This window comes from Panthera tigris, chromosome C1 (assembly GCF_018350195.1).
Source record: "Panthera tigris isolate Pti1 chromosome C1, P.tigris_Pti1_mat1.1, whole genome shotgun sequence".
NCBI lineage: Eukaryota > Metazoa > Chordata > Mammalia > Carnivora > Felidae > Panthera > Panthera tigris.
In genome coordinates, this window is record NC_056667.1 from 77,182,895 (window position 1) to 77,204,095 (window position 21,201).

The 21,201-nt window shown below is 42.8% G+C and overlaps 1 protein-coding gene across 3 annotated transcripts in view; it reads right to left on the reverse strand.

Annotated features, from left to right (window-relative positions):
- TGFBR3 (transforming growth factor beta receptor 3) overlaps positions 1-20,832 on the reverse strand; it is a 208,849-nt gene extending 188,017 nt beyond the window's left edge. The window contains exons 1-2 of one of the 3 annotated variants that reach the window (XM_042997859.1): positions 20,515-20,832; positions 7,027-7,080 (exon numbers count right to left, since the gene is read on the reverse strand). The gene's annotated coding sequence lies outside the window, so the exon portion shown is untranslated. Of the gene's footprint in view, positions 1-7,026; positions 8,502-20,514 lie in introns of those variants that run through there. The other 2 variants (XM_042997860.1, XM_007073421.2) reach the window with 2 other exon arrangements.
- Positions 20,833-21,201: the final 369 nt, after the last annotated feature.

Sequence of the window (21,201 nt, forward strand, 5' to 3'; positions counted from 1 at the left end):
AAAACACCAAAATAACACCTGAGTTTCTGGTCCCTTAAACATGAAATTACTTTTTAATGGATCATTAAAATGTTTCTGGTTGGCCATGTACGTGAATTTTGGGGAGAAAATATACTGCTAAGTCTGTAAATGGTTAAAGAAAAGTTGGTAAAGGAATTCATCTCATGGTTATTCAACATGTTATTCAGGGGATTTAAAAAAAGAGGCAGGATGGATGACATCAATATCTAGCTTGGCAGCTTATAAAAAGGGGTATACAGGATGTAGAAGAGATACTGTTGTTTGTCTGATGACATTTGGATGCCCTTTAAGACCTGTACACAGAGAAAGCAAAGCCACCTTACTGAATCACAACAGCAAGTCTCAGATTTCTCTACTATACAAAGAAACTGGTTAATTCCAAATCCCCATTTTCAGACAGATTTGGCGAAAGGGGGAAAGTTCTGGATTTGGATAAGAACTCTTTGGAATCACATTCAAACGCAATCAACATTCAACAAATACTACGATGAGCCAGGTGCTGTTGAAGATGCCAAGGCTACAGCACTGAAAAAGGAACCAAAAATCCTGCCCTCATGGAGCTTGTATTTAGTAGAAGTAACACCTATTGTGACATTAGGTAAGATATTTAATTTTCTGAGCTTTATTTCTTCCTTCAGTAGGTCTTTAGTTATTGCTTACTCTGTGTCAGGCAATGGGAATATAACAGCCAAGGAACAAGATACGTTCTGTGCCCTCATGGGCTTAAAGTCTGGTGGGATAAACCCACAAATGCTCACAAATTTGTAATTACATGCTATGATAAGAGCTCTAAAGGAAAAGTACCCACAACCTGAAGGATAAGTAGAGGTTTAAAACAGTGAGGTTTAAAAGATTTCCAGGTACGGGAACTATTAAAGGCCCCTGGCACTGGAAGGAAAGAGGCTGCAAAGCCAAAAAAGAAAAGAGAGAGACAGAAATAAGGTTCAAGAAAGGGTTTAAGCAGGGAAGAGTTATGATACATTGGGTTAAGATTTCCCCCGTATAGGGGTGCTTGGCTGGCTCAGTGGGTAGAGGTTGCAACTCTTAATCTTAGGGTCATGAATTCAAGTCCCACATTAGGCATAGAGTTTACTTTAAAAAGCAGGGGGGAAGGCCTGGGTGGCTCAGTTGGTTGAGTGTCTGACTCTTGATTTCAGGTCAGGTCTAGCCACGCGCTGGACTCCACACTGAGTATGGAGCCTGCTTAAGATTCTCTCTCTCTCCTCCATCCCTCTCCTCTGCTCGCGCTCTGTCTCTGGAATAAAATTAAAAATAGAACTACCATATATGATCTAGTAACTCTACTTCTGGGTATACATCCAAAGGAAATGAAACCACTGTGCTAAAGAGATATCTGCACCCTTATGTCCACTGCAGTATTATTTAAAATAGCCAAGACCCTTGGGGCGCCTGGGTGGCTCAGTCGGTTGAGTGTCCGACTTCAGCTCAGGTCACGATCTCACGGTTCGCGGGTTTGAGCCCCGCGTCGGGCTGTGTGTGCTGACAGCTCAGAGCCTGGAGCCTGCTTCAGATTCTGTATCTTCCCTCACTCTGTGCCCCTCCTCCACTCATGCTCTGTCTCTGTCTCTCAAAAGTGAATAAAGATTTAAAAAATTATAAATTAATAAATAAATAAAAATAATAAATAAAATAGCCAAGACCCTGGAAACAACCTAAATGTCCATCAAGAGGTAAATGGATTTTTTAAAAATGCAGTATATATACACAATGGAATACTATTCAGCCAGAAAGAAAGAAAGAAAGAAAGAAAGAAAGAAAGAAAGAAAGAAAGAAAAAAGAAATGCTGCATTTCCAACAACATGGAAGGACTTTGTGGGCATTACGCTAAGTGAAATAACTCAGACATTTCATATGACAGTCTATGAGCTCACTTATACGTAGAATCTAAAAACTGAACTCACGGAAACAGAGAACAGATTGATGGTTGCCTGAGGTTAGGGGTGGAGGAAGTGGGGGAAGATGATCAAAAGGTAAAAACTTCCAGTTATAAGATCAATTAAGTCCTGGGGATGTAATATACAACATGATGACTACATGTTAACAATACTGTATTACATATTTGAAAGTTGCTAAGAGGGTAAATCTTAAAAGTTCTCATCACAAGAAAAAAAAATCTGTGACTAAGTGAGGTGATGGATGTTAAGTAAACTTATTGTGGTGATCATTTTGCTATATATACACACATATCATTATGTTTTGCACCCTAAACTTACACAACATTATGTCAATTATATCTCAATATAACAGGAAAAAAAATAAAAATAAATAAACATTTTCTTGAGTACCCTATTGAGAATATACTGAAAGGAGCCTAGAGTGCATGGAAAATCCATGGAGACTCCTCGTGGCTGGCTCATCTGGTAAAGCATGCAACTCTTGATCCTGGGGTTGTAAGGTTGAGCCCCATGTTGGGTACAGAGGTTATTAAAAGTAAAATCTTGGGGCACCTGGGTGACTCAGCTGATTGAGCATCTGACTTTGGCTCAGGTCATGATCTCATGGTTCATAAGGTCAAGCCCCATGTCAGGCTTGCTGCGCAGAGCCCACTTTGACTCCTCTGTTCCCCTCTCTCTGCCCCTCCCCTGCTCATGCTCTCTCTCTCTCTCTCTCTCTCTCGAAAATAAACATTAAAAAAATAAAACCTTTAAAAAAAAAGACTCTTAGAAGCAGATCACACAAGAAAAGAGTTTTAGATGAGAATGGAGACTCGGTTTCTTCATTTTTTAGAAGAAAATAACCTTCCCTACATAACAGGGTCGTTGCAAGAATCAAGTAAGACTGTACGTGTAACAGCATGAAAGCTATCATTATTTGTCACAGCAGGCTATCTCTACCAAAGAGAATGAATCCTGAGGCCTAAGATTAAAGTTCCAACATTCTGTGGCTGCCAGTGGCAGGAAAAGAAGAATTACTTCTGAACTACCTTACACATGGGAAGGAATTCCACATGAAGACTCCCACATGAAGGGAGGCAGGAGGCATGGAGGTTACAAGATGTTCATAGAAGCTGGACTCTGCTCTCCCCGGCACCTCCAGGGCCTGGCCCACCCTCATTCCTGACCCAGAGTATGACCAACACATCTCTGGCCCCAGAATCCTTAGTTACCTTGAGGCTAACCTTCAGCCAGTCCTTAAAAGCCCCTCTGTCTATCCCAAGCACAACAGATCTCACTACCCAAGCAAAATACAGCAGAAAGGGATGCACTTCATACTGCTGTAAAAGACCACGTTTTATTCAAGTTCACAAAGGAAAGATTTTTCACCCACCCTTGCAATATTTCAAGGACAATCCTTCACACTTAATATTTTTGGATTCAAAGATTGCTGTTGCTCATAACTATAAGCTAATTAATAGAGAACTGTACTTGGGGATTCCAAACCTGGCTTACCCAGACATGTTACACTGGACAGCCTCTACCACTCCCTTATCTGACATTCTGATTATGTGAGATAGAATATGGGCATGTTACCTAAAACAATACCTGGCCCAAAGTACATTAAAAATATATGTATACGTGGGGCGCCTGAGTGGCCCAGGCGGTTAAGTGTCTGACTTTGGCTAAGGTCATGATCTTGCGGTCCATGAATTCGAGCCCCATGTGGGGTGCCCAGCTCTGTGCTGACAGCTCAGAGCCTGGATCCTGCTTCAGATTCTGTCTCTCTCTCTCTCTCTCTCTCTCTGTCTCTCTCTCTGCCCCTCCCCTGTTCATGCTCTCTTTTTCTCTCTCAAAAATAAATATCAAAAAAACTTTTTTTAAATAGTAGTCACTGAAGTTTTTTATGGCTAAAATACCCCTAGGCTTTCAAAAAACCAAGCAAACTACTAGTAGTGAGATAATATAGTTTATACCAAAAATCGGTATTAATTTTAGACTTCATCATCTAGAATTCCAAAAAAAATACCTCCATTACCAAAAAACAATGACTCCAAACTCAATACAAGATAGGAGTCCTAAAGATAGTCCTAATACTGCAAAGCTGCTGCGAAAGGGTGCTAAAGCCACTCACTACCTCAACAGCACTGGTGTAAGTTTCAGGAATCTGGCTGCAGGGCCCTCCTCAATTCTACCTTACCATTCCCAATTTAGCTTCAGGGGTTTAGCCGGAGGCTGAGGAACTCATGCTGGCAATGGCACCAACCAAGCTGCCTGGAGTGAGGAATCAGCTATCACCAAAAGGGCCTACTGAATCACGAAGTTGCAATTATTCCAGCAAAAGTCAGCACAGCTGAGTATCAGGACACCAGTCAACATCCCTTAGGCCCTAGTAAGCACTAGGCCATTAAAAAAAACTTTTGGGAAGCTACATCTACTAGACCTCCATTAGACTATTTTGTAATTTAGTAATTTACTAAAATATTTTATTCACGTTTATTTACATTCACAGGGATTCTGCAAATAAACGAATTCAGAATACTTCAGCAATAGACTATTCTAGTCTGCTAATTACAATTCAGCACATTTTTTTCTTTCTTTCCACTGACTTCCAATAAAACATTTCTCTTAAATGGGGGTAATCCCTTAATAGACAACATTTCAATTATTTAACTGATTATTTGGTAAAGAAAAGGCTCAGCAGCTGAGGCATGTGAAACATTAGAAATTAAAATCCTGGGGCACCTGGGTGGCTCAGTCAGTTGAGCATCCGACTTCGGCTCAGGTCGTGAAACACGGTTCGTGGGTTCGAGCCCCACACTGGGCTCTGGGCTTGCTGACAGCTCAGAGCCTGGAGCCTGCTTCGGATTCTGTGTCTCCACTCTCTGCCCCTCCCCTGCTCGTGCTCTGTGTCACTCTGTCTCTCAAAAATAAATAAATGTAAAAAATAAATAAATAAATAAATAAATAAAATTAAAAAAAAAAATTTAAAATCCTTCAGTAGTCACCCATTGCTGTCAAGAATAAAGACCAAAACCCTTCCCATGACTGCTGGATGTTGCCTATTTAGTCTGACCTCATTCTCTGTATGCTCCAGCCACACCTGCCTCAATTCAGTCCCACAAAAGGGCCAAGCCCTTGCTTTCAGAAGCAATGTTCCAACCCTGTCAGAACTCAGTGATCCTCTGTAATCTCCCTAACACAGCCACTTACTAACATCTTCAGGTCTCAACTCTGTGTATAAGCATTACTTCTTTAAGGAAGCCTCCTATGATTCCCTCAGACACAGTTAAACTTAGACACCTGGAATATAGTTCAAGTCAACTCTGCAGATAGATGTTTATGTGATTATTTCCTTCCAGGCATGGCTTTCCTACATCTGTTCACTCTAGAAAGAAGGACTGCAGTCTCCCGGCTAGCAGTAGTAGTCTACCTATGTGGCATATAGTAGGCATCCAATGAAGGTACCATAATGGGTAGCAAGTATCAAACGCAATTCTGTACATTACAGTCAAAAGGATGGAAAGATGGTGAATTATCAAAACATTTCTCAATAATAAATGATAAACTGACAAACAACAGCTGTGTGTAAGAAAGAACCTATATCTCAGGCAGCTTCGAAGGAACAGGAAAGACAGGAGTTCTGGCATCAACATGTTTTACAAGCTTAGACAAGTCACTCCATTCTGGGCTTTAATGTCTTCATCTCTAATACGAAGAGATTAAACAAGAAAATCTTTTGTTCTATACCATACTTATAATTGTCATTATATGTACTAACAACTAATCCTGAATCCCTCCTATAAAATGAGACTTCAAACACACTTGTGGAAATTTGAAATACATGGTCATGTAATGGCTAGCACGAATGACTTAACAAAACTGGAAAGTACTAGCCAAGAAAAACATTCAATTTGACAACCTAAGTGTAAATAAAATACTAAGACTATAGTAACTACTTTTAATACATAGCTGATATAAACAAAAATATTTTTTAAGTTTATTTTGAGAGAGAGCACATGAGCAGGGGGAAGGGGAGAGAGAGAGAGAGAGAGGGAGAGAGAATCCCAAGCAGGCTCCACACTGTCAATGCAGAGCCTCACTCGCAGGGTCCAATCCCACAAACCGTGAGATCATGACCTGAGCCAAAATCAAGAGTCAGATGTTTAACCGAATGAGCCACCCACGCGCCCCAACAAAATATATTTAAATCGTTATTTTCTGAGCAATGTAGACACACACAAAACCTAAATATTGTCAGATCTGCCCAATTTATCAAAACTGCCATTTTTACTCTATTCCTAAAACTCCAAGAACTCTACTCATCCCCCTCACCTCATTCCAAAAAACAATCTAATTAATCCCATCCCACTGCGAACAGTCTCCTTGACATTTTGTGGATAATTTGTCCCGTGTTATCTTCTACTCAGAGCCAACCCAGAATGTTAGAAATAGATAACATCTACTCCAGCTCTCTAATTTCACAGATTAGCAAACCAGGAATTAGAAAGGCTCAGTGACTGGCCCACCTTTACACAGCTAGTTTGTAGCACAGCCAAGAATTGTCCGCATGCTGCTTTGTAATTATTCTGTGGTTGTTCATGTTTTTATTCCACGTTCCCCTTCCTCGTAGAGGCTAACACCCTGCTTTCCTCTTCTGACCCCACAAAATATCTCAGCTACCACCTATTGAGCACCTACTGCGTTTTTTACAATTTCTCATTTCATCCTCTCAACAACCCAAGAATACTACTTTGTAGTGAGAAAAGTGAGGCTTCAAGACACTCAACAGCCTCAGGGTCACCAGCTACTAAGTCCTGGCACCAGATTTGGAGCCCAGGTTTATCTGATTCTCTTAACACTACAAATGGGAGCTCCTCCTCTATGGATGCCAACCAGGCCCTGCACTGTAGTGGGCATGATTCGATCCGACCTATGACAAGTTATTTTGTTTTGAAACCAGAGAGGCAAGGCTCAATGGGTGGTTTTATTTCACTTCATTCATTCATTCACTAAACATTTATTAGCACCTACCACGTGCCAGGCTAGTGCTGGGGAAGCTGGGGACATAGCAATGAACTAAACACGGCACTGTTTTCACGGAGCTTACCTTCTCATGGGGGAGAAAGACAACAAATTTGTAATGTGTCAAGTGATCGAAGTCCTATGAAAGAAAAATAAAGCAGGTTAAGGAGAGAGAGTGCTGAGAGGAGGAATATTATTTTAGACCTAGGGTGGTCACGGAAGTTGTGATATTGTGATTTATAACGAGAAATACACATTTGGTCTTAGTCCCCGATTCTGGCACAAAGTTCCTACAATCCTTGGAATTTCCTAAGTGATGACAGGAATAAAGGTGTCTTTTGTTGTGTTAATGAGGTGACTTCTGGACCCTACCTCAGGATGGGGGCTGCTTACCAGGAGAACCAACAGCTCACTAGAGGGTGGAAACTTTCCGTTCTTTTTCAGAGAGGGGCTGGAGGTTGACTCAACTGCCAATCACCAAAGATTTAATCAATCATGCCTATGTAACAAAGCCTCTGTAAAAACCCAAAAGGATGGGGTTTGGAGACTGGGGAGAGTGCCTTGCCCAGGGAACATGGAAGCTCTATGCCCTTTTTCCACACCTTGCACTGTGTATCACTCCCGTCTGGCTATTGTTGAGTTATATCCTTTTACAATAAACCAGAAACCTAGTAAGTAAAATGTTTTTCTGAGTTCTGTGAGCAGCTCTAGCAAGTTAATCAAACGCAAGGAGGGGTTGTGGGAATCTCCAACCTGCAGCCTGGGCTTGTGACCCGTCAAGCAGAAGGCAGTCCTGTGGGACTGTGGAATCGAATGTTATCTCTCCAGGTAGAGAGTAAATAGTGTCAGAATTAGTGGTGTGTGGGAAGACAGCCCCACACACACATAGGAACTGGTTACCAGAAACGTTTTTAGAGGGCCTCTCAGATGAGGTGACATTTGAGCACAGGGACAGAGCTATGACAGAGCAAGACAGAGCTATGACAACATCGGAAAGAAAAGCATCGCAGACAGTGCAGTTAGTAAATATAAAGCGTGTGCTTGATGTGTTGTTGATTACATACAGCGTAGTGCGAAGTGTTGGGAAACCCTGCCCCCAGGCCCTCAAATCCCTGCCCTGCCTCTTCCTAGCAGTGGAACTATGAGGAACTCACTAAATACCTCCAAGTCTCATCTATAACATAGAAATAATGATTCTATTTTCCTAAGGGGGCTGTTATTAGAATTAAGTAAATTAGTAACACGTAAAGCATGTGTTAATGCTTTATGTTAATACCTAGTTTGTTCCTAGGGTTCAGGAAATGGTAGTGATGATGATTTTTAACCAGGTCATTGATAACATCTCCATTCAAGACAATTTATTCTCAATTTGATAGTTTTGAATCCAAGGGTTAAATTATGCTGTTAGCTTTGTACATGGCCAATAACTTCCTCCTAAGCCTTTGACTTCCTTAGCTGGGCTTCCTGTCCTGATGAGGAACCACAATGATGTTATCACAAAAAGAGTAGGAGGAAGGGCACCTGGGTGGCTCAGTCTGGTTGATCAGTTGATGGTTGATCCTCAGACTCTTGATTTCAGCTCAGGTCGTGATCTCATGGTTATTGAATCATGATCTCATGGTTCATGAGTTTGAGTCCCACAACGGGCTCCTCACTGACAGTACAGAGCCTGTTTGTGATTCTCTCTCTCCCTCCCTCTCTCTCTCTCTGCCCCTTCCCTGCATGTACTTGCACTCTCGCTCTCTCTCAAAAATAAATAAAAAAAAAAAGAGGCAGGAGGCAAATGACTCTAACATCACTGTTGCACTAATACAAATTATGCTCTTCATTCAACATAACCCCTACCCTGAAGAATCAAAGCTTCTTCAGAACTGTAACTTACTGTCCCTTGGATTTAAGTCACTGGTTTCATAAAACAAATCCCACCAGTCTTAACTCCTCACTAGCATCACTGACAGAAGCAGGCAGTAATTTCAACTGCAATCCTGTCTTCAGAAGGGTTAAAACTTCTCTTCAAAATGAAGATGGTAATTTAATTTAAAAAATTTAAAAAAAAAGAAAAAAAAAACCTTTCTCCATTGTCCCTTTGGCCTAAACTTAACTTTCTTTTCAAAGAAATTAGAACATCAAAGCAAATTCAAGAGTCATCTGGCCCTGCCGGCTCCAGACTATTCCTTAGAGCGTACCCCGAAGCAACTCAGGAAGGTCGGTGAGTGGCCCTGTAGATGGGCCCAGAGCCAAGGGAAGATGTCAGGGCCGCAGGGAAATTCTGCTCCTCTGCCCTATACCCTCTCCCCCGTGCTCTTTTCTTTAATGCTATGTTTACTTTTCATCTATGCAGCCCAATGGGTTAAAGGGCAAATCACAGGCAGAGAGAAACCACAGCAAGCCCAAGCCTGTGAGAGGTAAACTGGGAGTCTTCCCAAACCACTTGTAAAGCTGGGGAGAGCCCACGATTGCTGTTTTCAGTCAATTAAAAAGAGGTCAATGTTCTAGTATGACAGGTCTTGAATGAGGCATTTTAAACATCAGATTTTCCTCCTTCTAGACAGATCTGATAGTTTTCCCTTTGAAATGCCATAAGCGTACATTTAACGGGAGCTATAGGAAATCCACAAAATCTTCTCATTCATTTATTCATCTAACGAATATTTATCAAGTGCCTGCTCCATGCCAGCACTGTTCCAGGTACAGGGATTCAATACGGAACAAAACATACCAAAATCCCTGCCCTCATGGAGCTTACCTTCTAGTCAGAGGCGACAAATTATAAACAAAATATAAAATTGTGTCTGAGATAGAGATAAATGCTAAGAAATCAAAGCAAAGAAGAGGGAAAGGAAATATTTGGGGTCTTTGGTTTGGTTCTTTGTTGGGGTAAGGACTTACAGGAAATGAACTCTGTGGATATCTGAGAGAAAAATATTCCAAGCAAAGGAAACAGCACATGCAAAGGTCCTGAGACAGCATGTCTGACCTGGTTAGGAAACAGACAGCAGGCCAGGAAGCTGGAGCACAGTGAGTGAACCAGAGAGCACAAGAATGAGATCAAAAAGGTAATGGATGTGACAAGGGAGTGATGGCTAGTTGTGTGGGGCTTTACAGATCATTGTAAGGATTCTGGCTTTTACTCTAAGATAAAAACATTAGAGTGTTTTAAGCAAAGGAATAACAGGATCTGACTTAGGCTTCATCGGGGCCATTTTGGCCGTTGGGTGGAGTATACTGCAGAGAAATTTTTAAAAAAGCACTACTCCCCAGCGGTGTGATCTTGGGCAGAGTGTGATCTTGGGCAGGGCATGTAACCTCCCTGTTCTCATCTTTCAAGGTACTTAAAGAGGATTATTTCTAACCCCCACTCTAACCTTAAACTCTATGATTCTGAGTTTATTTCCTTTGCAGTTTCTGTATGGTTACAGTTCACATCCACTGTAAGCTTTGCCTCTCTCCAAAGCTTTAACTGAAGTGGAACTGAGTTGGAGAATTCAATGTGATAATATATATTATATACCAAACCCATGCCACACTCCCAGGATACAGAGATGATGAGACATGATAATGCTCTAGGAAAGTCCACAATCTGGCAGACAAAGAAAATAAGCTCTCCAGAGGTAGCAAAAGTGCTGTAAAATAAATTAAAAGAAGACGCAACCAACCACCTGCCAGGAAGAGCCATGTGTAGCTTCCCTACAGACTCTAACAATGTAGATAGAGACCTTGCATGAGTAAGCGGGAGACCACCAGAGAAAGGAAGGGAAGATATGCTAGGTGAGAGACAAGTACAAAAGCAAAGGAGCCTGAGAGCACCCAGCATGCTCTGTAATCCATAAGGGCTCTGGTATGGGAAGAGAGAGGTTTAGGAAGAAGTAGGAGAAATGGCTTGAAAAAGCAGCTGAGGCTACATTATTAATAACCAGACATCTTGCGCCAAGGATAATGGGAGAGCAGTGACTTTTAAAATGCAAAAGGAGGGGCGCCTGGGTGGCTCAGTCGATTAAGCGTCCGACTTCAGCTCAGGTCACGATCTCGCGGTCCATGAGTTCGAGCCCCGCGTCGGGCTCTGGGCTGATGGCTCAGAGCCTGGAGCCTGCTTCCGATTCTGTGTTTCCCTCTCTCTCTGCCCCTCCCCCGTTCATGCTCTGTCTCTCTCTGTCTCAAAAATAAATAAGCGTTAAAAAAAAAATTTTTTTTTTTAAATAAATAAATAAAATGCAAAAGGAGCCTGGGTGGCTCAATCGGTTAAGCATCTGACTTCGGCTCAGGTCATGATCTCGCAGTTTGTGAGTTTGAGCCCCACATTGGGCTCTGGGGTGACAGCTCAGAACCTGGAGCCTGCTTTGGATTCTGTGTCTCCCTCTCTCTCTGCCCTTCTCCTGCTCATGCTCTGTCTCTCTCTCTCAAAAATAAATTAAAAAAAAAAAAAAAAACAAATGTTAAAATCCAAGAGAACATGGGGTGCCTGGGTGGCTCAGTCAGTTAAATGCCCCACACTTGATTTCGGCTCAGGTCATGATCTCACAGTTCATGAGACTGAACCCCTCAAGGGGCTCAGTGTGGATAGTGCAGAGCCTTGGGGGATTCTGTCTGTCTGTCTGTCTGTCTCTCTTTCAACCCCTCTCTAGTTCTTGCAATGCACACATGCTCTTCCTCTCAATCTCTCTCAAAATTAATAAACTTTAAAATAAAATGCAAGAAATGAAAACACAGATCTGTGTTTTAGAAGGTACCAACCAAAATGGATAAAAAGATGAAGATAGAGATGATGAAGCCAGGAAAACCAACTGGAAGACCCCTGCAATAGTGCACGTGAGATGATGATTTGGAAAGGGAAAAGAAAATGTCAACTGAGATCTGCTAAAGGTAAGCTACACGTGACTGGTATTACTCGGCCCAGGGAAGTAAGCAGAAGCAAGTTTAGTGTGCCTGAGGCTCCTAGCCTGGTAACTGGTGCCATTTACTGACACAGGAAATAAAGGATTGAGACTAGAGAGCACAGAGAAATAGTAGGTTGGGTTTGGGACTTGCTTTTAACAGAAAGACCTACAGAACAACAAGGTAGCTACTGGAAATAAAGGTATGAAATATAAAACTGGAAGTTACTGGCAGAAACATGGCCATTGAGGCATGGAAATACGAGCAACTAAATGCAAACTGAGAAGAGAAGAGAAGAGAAGAGAAGAGAAGAGAAGAGAAGAGAAGAGAAGAGAAGGGAAGAGAAGAGAAGAGAAAGGGAAAATATAAAACCTTGGAGAATGCCAACACATAGGAATCAAGCACTGGAAAGGCAACCTGAAGAGAGATCGAGAAGGTAAGGAGAAAACCGGAAGAAGGAGCTCCAAGGAAACGAAGATGATAAAAAGGTGGGGGGAAAGACAAGAGTTAAGCAGCAAAGGCCCCAGAGAGAGGACAATGCAGACACCACTTAAAGCAAGCACAAGTTTCTCACTTTGCACCTTTTCTCACACCCTGCCTTGGTATGGTGGGTGTGGGAGCCGGCCTGCAGCAGGCCAAGGACTTCAATAGGAGGTGAGAAAAAATGAGCCAATAGCCAAACACCACTAGCCCCGACAAACTGTGTTGTTACCAAAGATTCTGTACCATTAGGAAAGTTTTATTCAACACTCTGTGGAGGTGTAAGGTGTGAGAAACAGGAACTAAGACCTGTTGGGGGTGATCTTCTGGTGGTAGAAAGGAGATTTCTTAGTTAACACCTGGGTCTCACAGGACCACTAATCCCGAAACCAGCCGTAGGCACTCAGAATGGCTAGGTGCTTCTGACAAGTGCTGAGGACACTATATGCACCCACACATCATCCAGCTTCCAGTTAGGCTTCTCACACCAGCATCCCTAGCCTTTCTTTCTTCACCAGCAGAATGATGCTCGGCATCAGGGACCACATTTCCATTCAAGTCTGGTAAAACGTGTACCAAAAAAACACAGCACCAACTACCTGGTATGATGTTGGGAGCCCATAGCATGGCACCATTCAGACTGGAAAAGGCTTTACCAAAAATACCAGCCAGGTCCCAGAACACTGGGACCAAACACCCTCGTGTCAGCAGAAGCTGCCTGACTACTCTTCCGTTTGCTCTGTGAGAAACAAAAAGGAACTGAAGGAGGAGTCTTTAATCCCAAAATTATTCTTCATTTCCAATAGAGACCACTTGAGAAAATTCTGAAAGCCAACCAGAAAAGACAGATTTTTTAAAAAATATTCATCTATAGTCTTTCCTCCTTTACCCTCTACAAAAAAAGCAGCCCAGCCCCCAAATGATCATTTTTCTTGGCTTAATTTCCCTATTTTTGTGATATATAATTGGAAACAGACCGCTTTTTCCTGGCTTCAGAGAACAGGATCTTTGGGGTTACAGGAGTTGCCAACTCCAGAACCTCAGCCTTAGCAAAGTTTCTTTTGCAAACCTTTTTACCTATACCTTTAAGTAGTTAAAGTATATATTAATTCCAAAGAAAACACTTAAATCCCTCATTATTATACAAAAGTGAATTTTGTCCTAATGAATTAGATGCTACTTTCCCTTTTCTACCTGGTTAAACTAAACAGAATCCTGCTTTGTGTTCAATTATCTCCCATTTGAACTTTACCAAGAGCCCTCCACCCAACAAGGTATCTAAATGGGGTACCTTCCGGAACTATTTTTAAGAATTTAGTAGGACGGGTTCTACAGGAAACTCCTTGTTTGCCCACACACTGAATGAAATGAAAATCTTGAATATCTTAGAAAGCAACCACTCTAATAATGAAATAAAGATGCCACAAACTGAAAAAGGCATAAATACAAAAGAATATGAAATGTATCAAAGTAGGTCATCCTTCCTCAGGCTCCAAAAACATGATGCAACAATTGTCATGGATGAGTATGATGAAGTCAAAAGAAAAAGACAGGAGTGCCTTCACAAAGTTGGCTGTTATCTTAAATATTTTTTTCACGATTCAGATAGTATATTATGAATACGACGACAGGTAACAATCTCTATAAAAAATTTAAAAACTAAGCAATGTCTGCTCAGAAAGGCTTTGACAAAAGGAGACAGACCAACAATAGTACACAATGCTGATTTAGAAGATCAGAAACTTCTCCCACACACATAGGGAAGACCTTACAATGTAATAATACAAAATGTATGTAATGAGTCAGTGGTGCTTTCCCTCAAAGTTGAAGTTAATTTGCCAGCCAACTGCACAAAGTCTAATATAACAAAAGGAGACATTTATTCTTTATGGACACTCAGAAGAGAGTTCTGTGTTTGAGTATGTTTTGTTTTAAAGGAAAAACAGAAAAGAGATCACGTATAACAACACAGGCAATACCACACAAAAGGAGTTGGGTATAACATTGGAATCTAAGTATTTCACCTAAAATAACCTTCCAATTATGGGGGAGGAGAGGAGCCACATTCTGCTCCAGCAACCATCATACAGTGAATGATGAAATGAAATTTGCAAATACACACCCGTGTATTTTTGCATTCATTGACCAATTTCATACTGTCAAGACACATAAATCACTAAAAATGCTAATAGAAGTATACTCTCAAAAGGGAATCTTTTCATGTGCCAAGTTGAAATTAAGTATTCACCAAGTTTCCGTTAATAAAACAGTAAGAACAAAATAAGAAATCCAAAGTAGATTTCTTTGGTAGACCATCCACCTGGTCCATGTGGTGTCCTTACCCATCAATGGAGGTTAGTCATCTCACCTGTCACACTGCAGCCCTTGTCTCACAGGGCAATCCGATCAACAGGAAAGCTCAAGGACTAGTATCTGTAAAGACTGTTTTCTAAAGATCATTCTTTCAAGGACTAATCAACCTACACGTGTTTTTACAAATGTTCCATTTGCAATTTCACACAAAATCCTGACCTTCAGCATGTACCAGGGAAATGAATTATGGTACTTGGAAGGAAAGGCCAGCAGGTGCTTCTTCCTCCACAAAGAGCACCCTACTCTGACCCCCTTCCCCCTGGAGTCCAGTGCCCAAGACACAGGGAGACTATATGCTTCTGTATTACCATCCTTTCTCATAGAGATAGAGCTTGCATTTTAGATTTTATCTTCAATTTTTATTGTGGCAACAATTTAACAGTAAATCCTAAAAATGAACTTTGCCATGCTCTACTCTTATTCAGAGTCCTCTTCCCAGACTTGAAGAAACTTTCAGCACAAACACTAGTGTTAATCTTTTTTTTCTTCCGCCCTGTAATTACCCTAAGCAGGAGATATCAGGATGGCCTGAGGGCATAACTCTAGGGCTCTTTTTTCAGACCTTCAATAATAATTGAAGATTAAATAAATTAAATAAAGATGCCCTTAGCTGTCCTTCTATAAGTCTTGATGGTTGGCCTAGGAAACTAAAGAATAAAAAAAATATGTGTAAGGTCTAAATGAGAGTGGCCTCATGCAGAATTTTTACAAATGTTGTTCCAAACACTAAACACTGTGCACATCTTGGTTGGTATAAAAATCATTATTCTCTCTGAAAGAAGGAAAACTGTTTGGAAATCTGTCCTAAATCTTTAGCAAGGGCTTTGCAAACAGAGAAAAGAAAGCTCAATGTCAGTTAACAAACAAATGTTGTATTTCAAAAAGGTACAGAAATGAACAGAGCCCAGGAAATGGACCTAGATCATTTTTTATAAAGTCCTTCCAAACTGTGTTATTTCAGCTTGACTGGAAACCAAACAAATTAGCAATAGCTTTTGTTTTATGCAATGCTACAAAGAGACAATGCTGTATCATTCCAAGTATTAGCTCTGAAGATGTGGAACTAGAGAAATTACTGCTGTGTATCTTGGTGCAGTAATTTTCTTCCAAAACCACAACAGCTCTTGCTGAAACTGTTAAAGGCTAACTGTTATTTGTGAAAGGCTAGTTTTTCATATAACCGCAAATTACTTTTACATTGCAAACTGTCAATATTCCTACAGGTGATACAAGGTTACTTATAAGTTAAAGATCCTTAAAAACATTTGCTTACTTGAGTTATGAAAATTTCAAAAAGTAGTTAATATTTCTTAAGTTTCAAAATTTCAAGTTAAAAAAACACAAGGAAAATGCTCCAATATACAGAATAAAAGTAACAAAATCGTTTTTCAAATAGCTGTTAAGAGCAAAAGAAAGGAAAAAAAAGGGAAGGCTGCCCTCATTAACTAATGAACCTGACAATTATAATTAGTTTTTGTCCAATAGCAACAAAGGGGGGGGGGGGGGGGAAACATGTTCAAGATAGATTGTCAAGAATAGGGATAATTCAAAATGACGACAGCAAATTCATCCAGAAAAATATATTACAGCAATGTAATACTTATCAGTCTGAATTCTAACTGTTCTGTTACGCCTGAAATGTAAAGTCAGAACTTTCCACAGATTTATGATCCCAGGAAATTGGTGATCACTTAGGTACTAAAGAAGTCAGCAGAGATCACCTTAGCAGCATACTCAAAAGGACACTTTGAGTTCCCTGAGAGGTTAGGCCCAGATTCTCCCTGCAGGAAACTCACCTGACTTTCACAAGCTACAACTAAGTTTGCATGCAAAAGGGAAAGATTAATTACTTTGAATCTTTTTTTTTTTTTTAAGTTTACTTATTTTTGAGAGACAGAGAGAGAGAGACAGAGAATCCCAAGCAGGCTCCTCACTGTCAGCACCAACCCATGAGCCGTGAGATCAGGACCTAAGCCGAAATCAAGAGTCAGACACTCAGCTGAATGAGCCACCCAGGTAACCCTAATTCCTTTGAGTCTTAAAAAGAATTGGACAATCCCTTCCTTTAAATTAACCAATTCTGTCAATCTATAAAGGCTTTCCAAGACAAAGCCTTAGGAAGCCTTAAGGCATCTTGGCCCCCTGCTATCAGAGGCTTGAAAGAGGACAGCTAATTCGCCAACTCCAAGACTAGGAACCAGAAGCCTATTAGGAGCAGGGGGTTTGAAAAATGTTTGCTAAAGGAGTGTAAACTACATGAGAGCATGGAAAATTAAGTTAAATCCTAAATAAAATGCTAATCTGAAGTAGCTTTTGCAATGCTGAGATTTTGAAAGAAGAGACTAAATTTTAAAGTTATTTTTTAAAAGGATCCACATGATCCTAACTTGCTAAATGAAATAAAGTCAAAACTACCTAATACACAAGAAACAAGCTGGGGCACCTGGGTGGCTCAGTCAGTTGATCATCCGTCCAACTCTTGATTTCATATCGGCTCACATCAAGCTCTCTCCCTCCCTTTCTGCCCTTCCCTCCCAGCCCCCAATCACACACACACTCTCTCAAAATAAATAAATAAATAAATAAACAAAGAAGGAGGAGGAGGGAAACTGGCCTACCAAACTGCAGGCAAAGATTGAAAACTTTGCTTAAAAGTCGGTTTAACTGTTTTTCCAGGCACGTTAATTTTTTAAGTTTTTTAAAATTTGAGACAGAAAGCACCAGCGGGGGAGGGGTAGACAGGGAGGAGAGCACGAGATCCCCAAGCAGGCTCTGCACCACCAGCCTAGAGGAGGACGCAGGGTTTGAACGCAGGAACAGTGAGATCATGACCTGAGCCAAAGTCGGACAACTACCTGACTGAGCCACTCAGGTGCCGCCAGGCATGTTAATTCTTAAATAATGTTTATATTTTATTTACAAGATCAGTGTCTATAGACACGTCACACCTCTACAAGACAAATACAATACGTCTGAACTATCACTATATACCAAAATATAAGCCTCTGAAGAATGCCTAGAATTGCTGCTACTCAGGATAACAATCCCTCAGTCTTTCAGTCTTACACTTGGAAGATGCTAATGAAGAATTATAATGACAGGATTGTGAGTGTACCAACCTTCCCGAAAACAAACTCACTACATCCAATTTTCTACAAAAGACAAATGAGGACCATTACAAAAGGATACACAATGGATCTCTCTGGACTCCCAGTTCTCCTGGATAATTGAAATATTGTTCAAATTACACAAAATTAGGGGCGCCTGGGTGGCGCAGTCGGTTAAGCGTCCGACTTCAGCCAGGTCACTATCTCGCGGTCCGTGGGTTCGAGCCCCGCGTCAGGCTCTGGGCTGATGGCTCGGAGCCTGGAGCCTGTTTCCGATTCTGTGTCTCCCTCTCTCTCTGACCCTCCCCGTTCATGCTCTGTCTCTCTCTGTCCCAAAAAAAAAAAAAAAAAGTTGAAAAAAAATTAAAAAAAAAAATTACACAAAATTATCTTACATACACTTCTTAGGGAAAACAAATGGAAAAAACTACATGCACGTGTATTTAATATCTGTCCAGCCACGAGAGAGTTGACATATATCCAACATATAGGCCTGGTCCTCAAGGTCATTCTTATTATAATCAGTTGAAATTAAACCCAGTTTTCCAGTGTAAACTCAGAAAGCAACTTGGTGATTTCGCTAGATAAAGCCACATTTCCCACTTCTTAAATGTATTTTTAATACCCTAAAAACTGGTTTAAGTGTCTGACAGACATCAATAGTGTGTTATACTCCCCCTATTGGCTAATATTCAAAATAACAGTGAATTCCCCCAGGGTTGCCTTTGAAGTGCTGGGGTTCAAAAGTTAGTTGGTGATTTTTATATTTAAAAACATGAGCTGGATCAACAGTTGTTAAGCAAAGCTGCCATGTAATGGTCAGATTCCATCAAAACAGGAAAAATTAAAGTTGACAAATGACAAAGACAAAGTGAAGGGCTAAAACTATGCTGAAGCCTTGAAACACTAAACAATGCAGAATTCAAGCCAAAAGCAGAGAACACCAAGAAACAGAGCAACATCCTTTAACTGACACAATGGCATGAAATCAATTTCATTTTAATAGCCCTTAAGGGGGTAAGAATTATTTCCCTGCCTCCTGTGCCAACCCCAAGCTGTTTCCTAAGGAAGCCAAGTAACTCTGACAATGTGTAGAGAATAGAAGAAATTAAGAATAAATATTCATATGAATTAATCCAAATCAAGATTCTGTTTCTAATTACTTGGATCCAGTTTCAGAGCTGTAATTTGGCATCCCAGTAAGTATATCACCTAAATTAATTACAGATACTTTATTACTGTTTCAAGAGATATGTCCAACTCAAATGGGAACCTGAACAACAGAAGATGCCTGGGCTCACCCCACACAAATCTGACTGCACTTGTTAGCTCTCCCTGGCTAAGTTAGCTCTGGAGTCAGAACTAACAGAAAGCTATGCGTTAGCTTGGGCAAATTACTAACCTCTACAGTCTTATCTGTAAAATGGCCCTGATAATGTTTTTACCACAGAGTTGGTATGAGGTTTAAATGGTCCTCAAGGCATGCAGGAGAGTGACACAGTTTGGGCTCAATAAACGGTAGCTATTATTACTAGAGAGAAATAGCTGATTTCACAGGGAAGTAACTGTTTGCAGCCTTAAAGTACCATTTCAGGACAACTAAAAGGTCTTGGCATGTGCTTTGTTACCTCTAGATGCTTCTTTCCACCCAAACAGCTCACTTACTTTTCTTAGATGGGAGATGTTCAGAAAATGCCTGGTTCCCCATCTCCGGCTGTCACTCCTAGCATCCTTCACCCTCTTTGCTCTTTTCCCATCACCTCCGTCTCCGGACAAGCAGCTTTCACAGCTGTGTAGCGCTTGCTCGGCACCAGGCACTGTTCTATACTCTACACATACTAAATCATTCAATCCTCACAGTGACTTTATGAGACCAGACCTATTATTATTCCCATTTCACAGCTAAGAATATTGAGTGATTTTCTTTTCTCAGCTCTTCTGGTACACACTAAACTAAGTTCCACTGTGCCCAGGTAATTCTCGCTTGACCACGCCGACTCCCTACACTACGTGATTCTGGAAAGTGGGCAAATGCCCACTTTAATAACAAGTCTGCAAGCAGATTCTTGTAGCCACAGCCCAAGATTTGCAGTTTGTTCTAACCAAATGAAGATGCTAAGGGAAGCCTTCAAAATGAACTGGGCAAGGGGCTAATCCGTTAACAGGGGGCGCGTTCTCTGCGGGGCCCGGGTCTGCAGCGCTCCGCGCCGCCCTCACTAAACCCGGAGGGCGCCGGCTGAGGGGAGCGCAGCTCCCGTCGGTGCGCGAGTCTCCGGGCGCAGCCTCTGCAACTGCAATTGAATGCAAACCCACAACAAACCTTTCCCACCGACGCTGTCACGCGCCCCGGGGTAAGTGGCCGGCGCGCCCCGCGGGGATCGAAAAAAACCGTGGAGAGGAAGAGTGAGGACAGGCGTGGAGGAGGAGACGTCTTCCCCAGGACAGCGCATCGCCGGGAGCGCTGCCCACCCGACCCAAGACGGCCGCTCCCCACGCACCGCTGGCCACGGGTCGCGGCTCCTCCGAGAGTAAACAGTGCTGGACCAACGCCGCCCTCCCGAGCCCGAGGGGTCCGTGCAGCCGGAGCGACCCCGGCCGTGAACAGACACGGAGCCTCGTGCAGCGCCGACAGGCACCGCGCAGCCTGCAGAGCCCGAGGCCGGAACGTGTGCAGGGCTAGTGGCGCGGCCAGGGGCGTCCCGGCACGGGCTGTAGCGCCGCGGGGTCGGGCCCGCACGTACCTCGGAGGCGGCGTGTCACGCAGAGATCCACCCGCCGCAAGTCGGAGGAACGCGGAGGAAAGTTTCCCCGCCCAGCTCTCGGCGGCGGTGAGCTCCAGCAGCTGCTGCGCCGCGGCGCAACTACGCCATCCGGACCCGCCGGGACTTTCACCTCCTGCAGGGAGCTCCGGGAATCGTCCAGGGAAAGTGGCCGAGCACGAGAGCCGCCGAATGCCCTCCCTCACTCACTGGGAAGAGGAAAGCGCCACTCCGCGTCCCCGAAACCCTCGATTACCCCCATCGGGCCGACCCAGCGCTATAGCTCTCCCTCACACACACACGCGGGCGGGGCCGGGCGGGACGCCGCAGCAATCAGCGCGCGGGGGGAGGGGCGCTCCTCCCCCGCCGCCCCACCGAGGGCTCCGCGCGGCGGAGAAACTCCTCCTCCCGCCGCCCGCCCCTTCCCCCTCCCCCTTTTCCTCCCCGGCTGATGGATGAGCCCCGAGCGCTGCTGGAGCCAGCGTTTCCCTTTGGGCTGAGGGTGGTGGAGGAGAGGAGGAGCACCGCGGAGCGGCCGGGCTGCTGCGCGCCCGAGGTGGGGCGGCGAGTGGGTGTCTCAGTCCTGCGGGCGGTGGGGGTCCGCGGACGCTAGCTGCAGGGGTTCGCTAGCTGCAGGGGTTCGCTCCCTCAAACTACGTCCTTCAAACT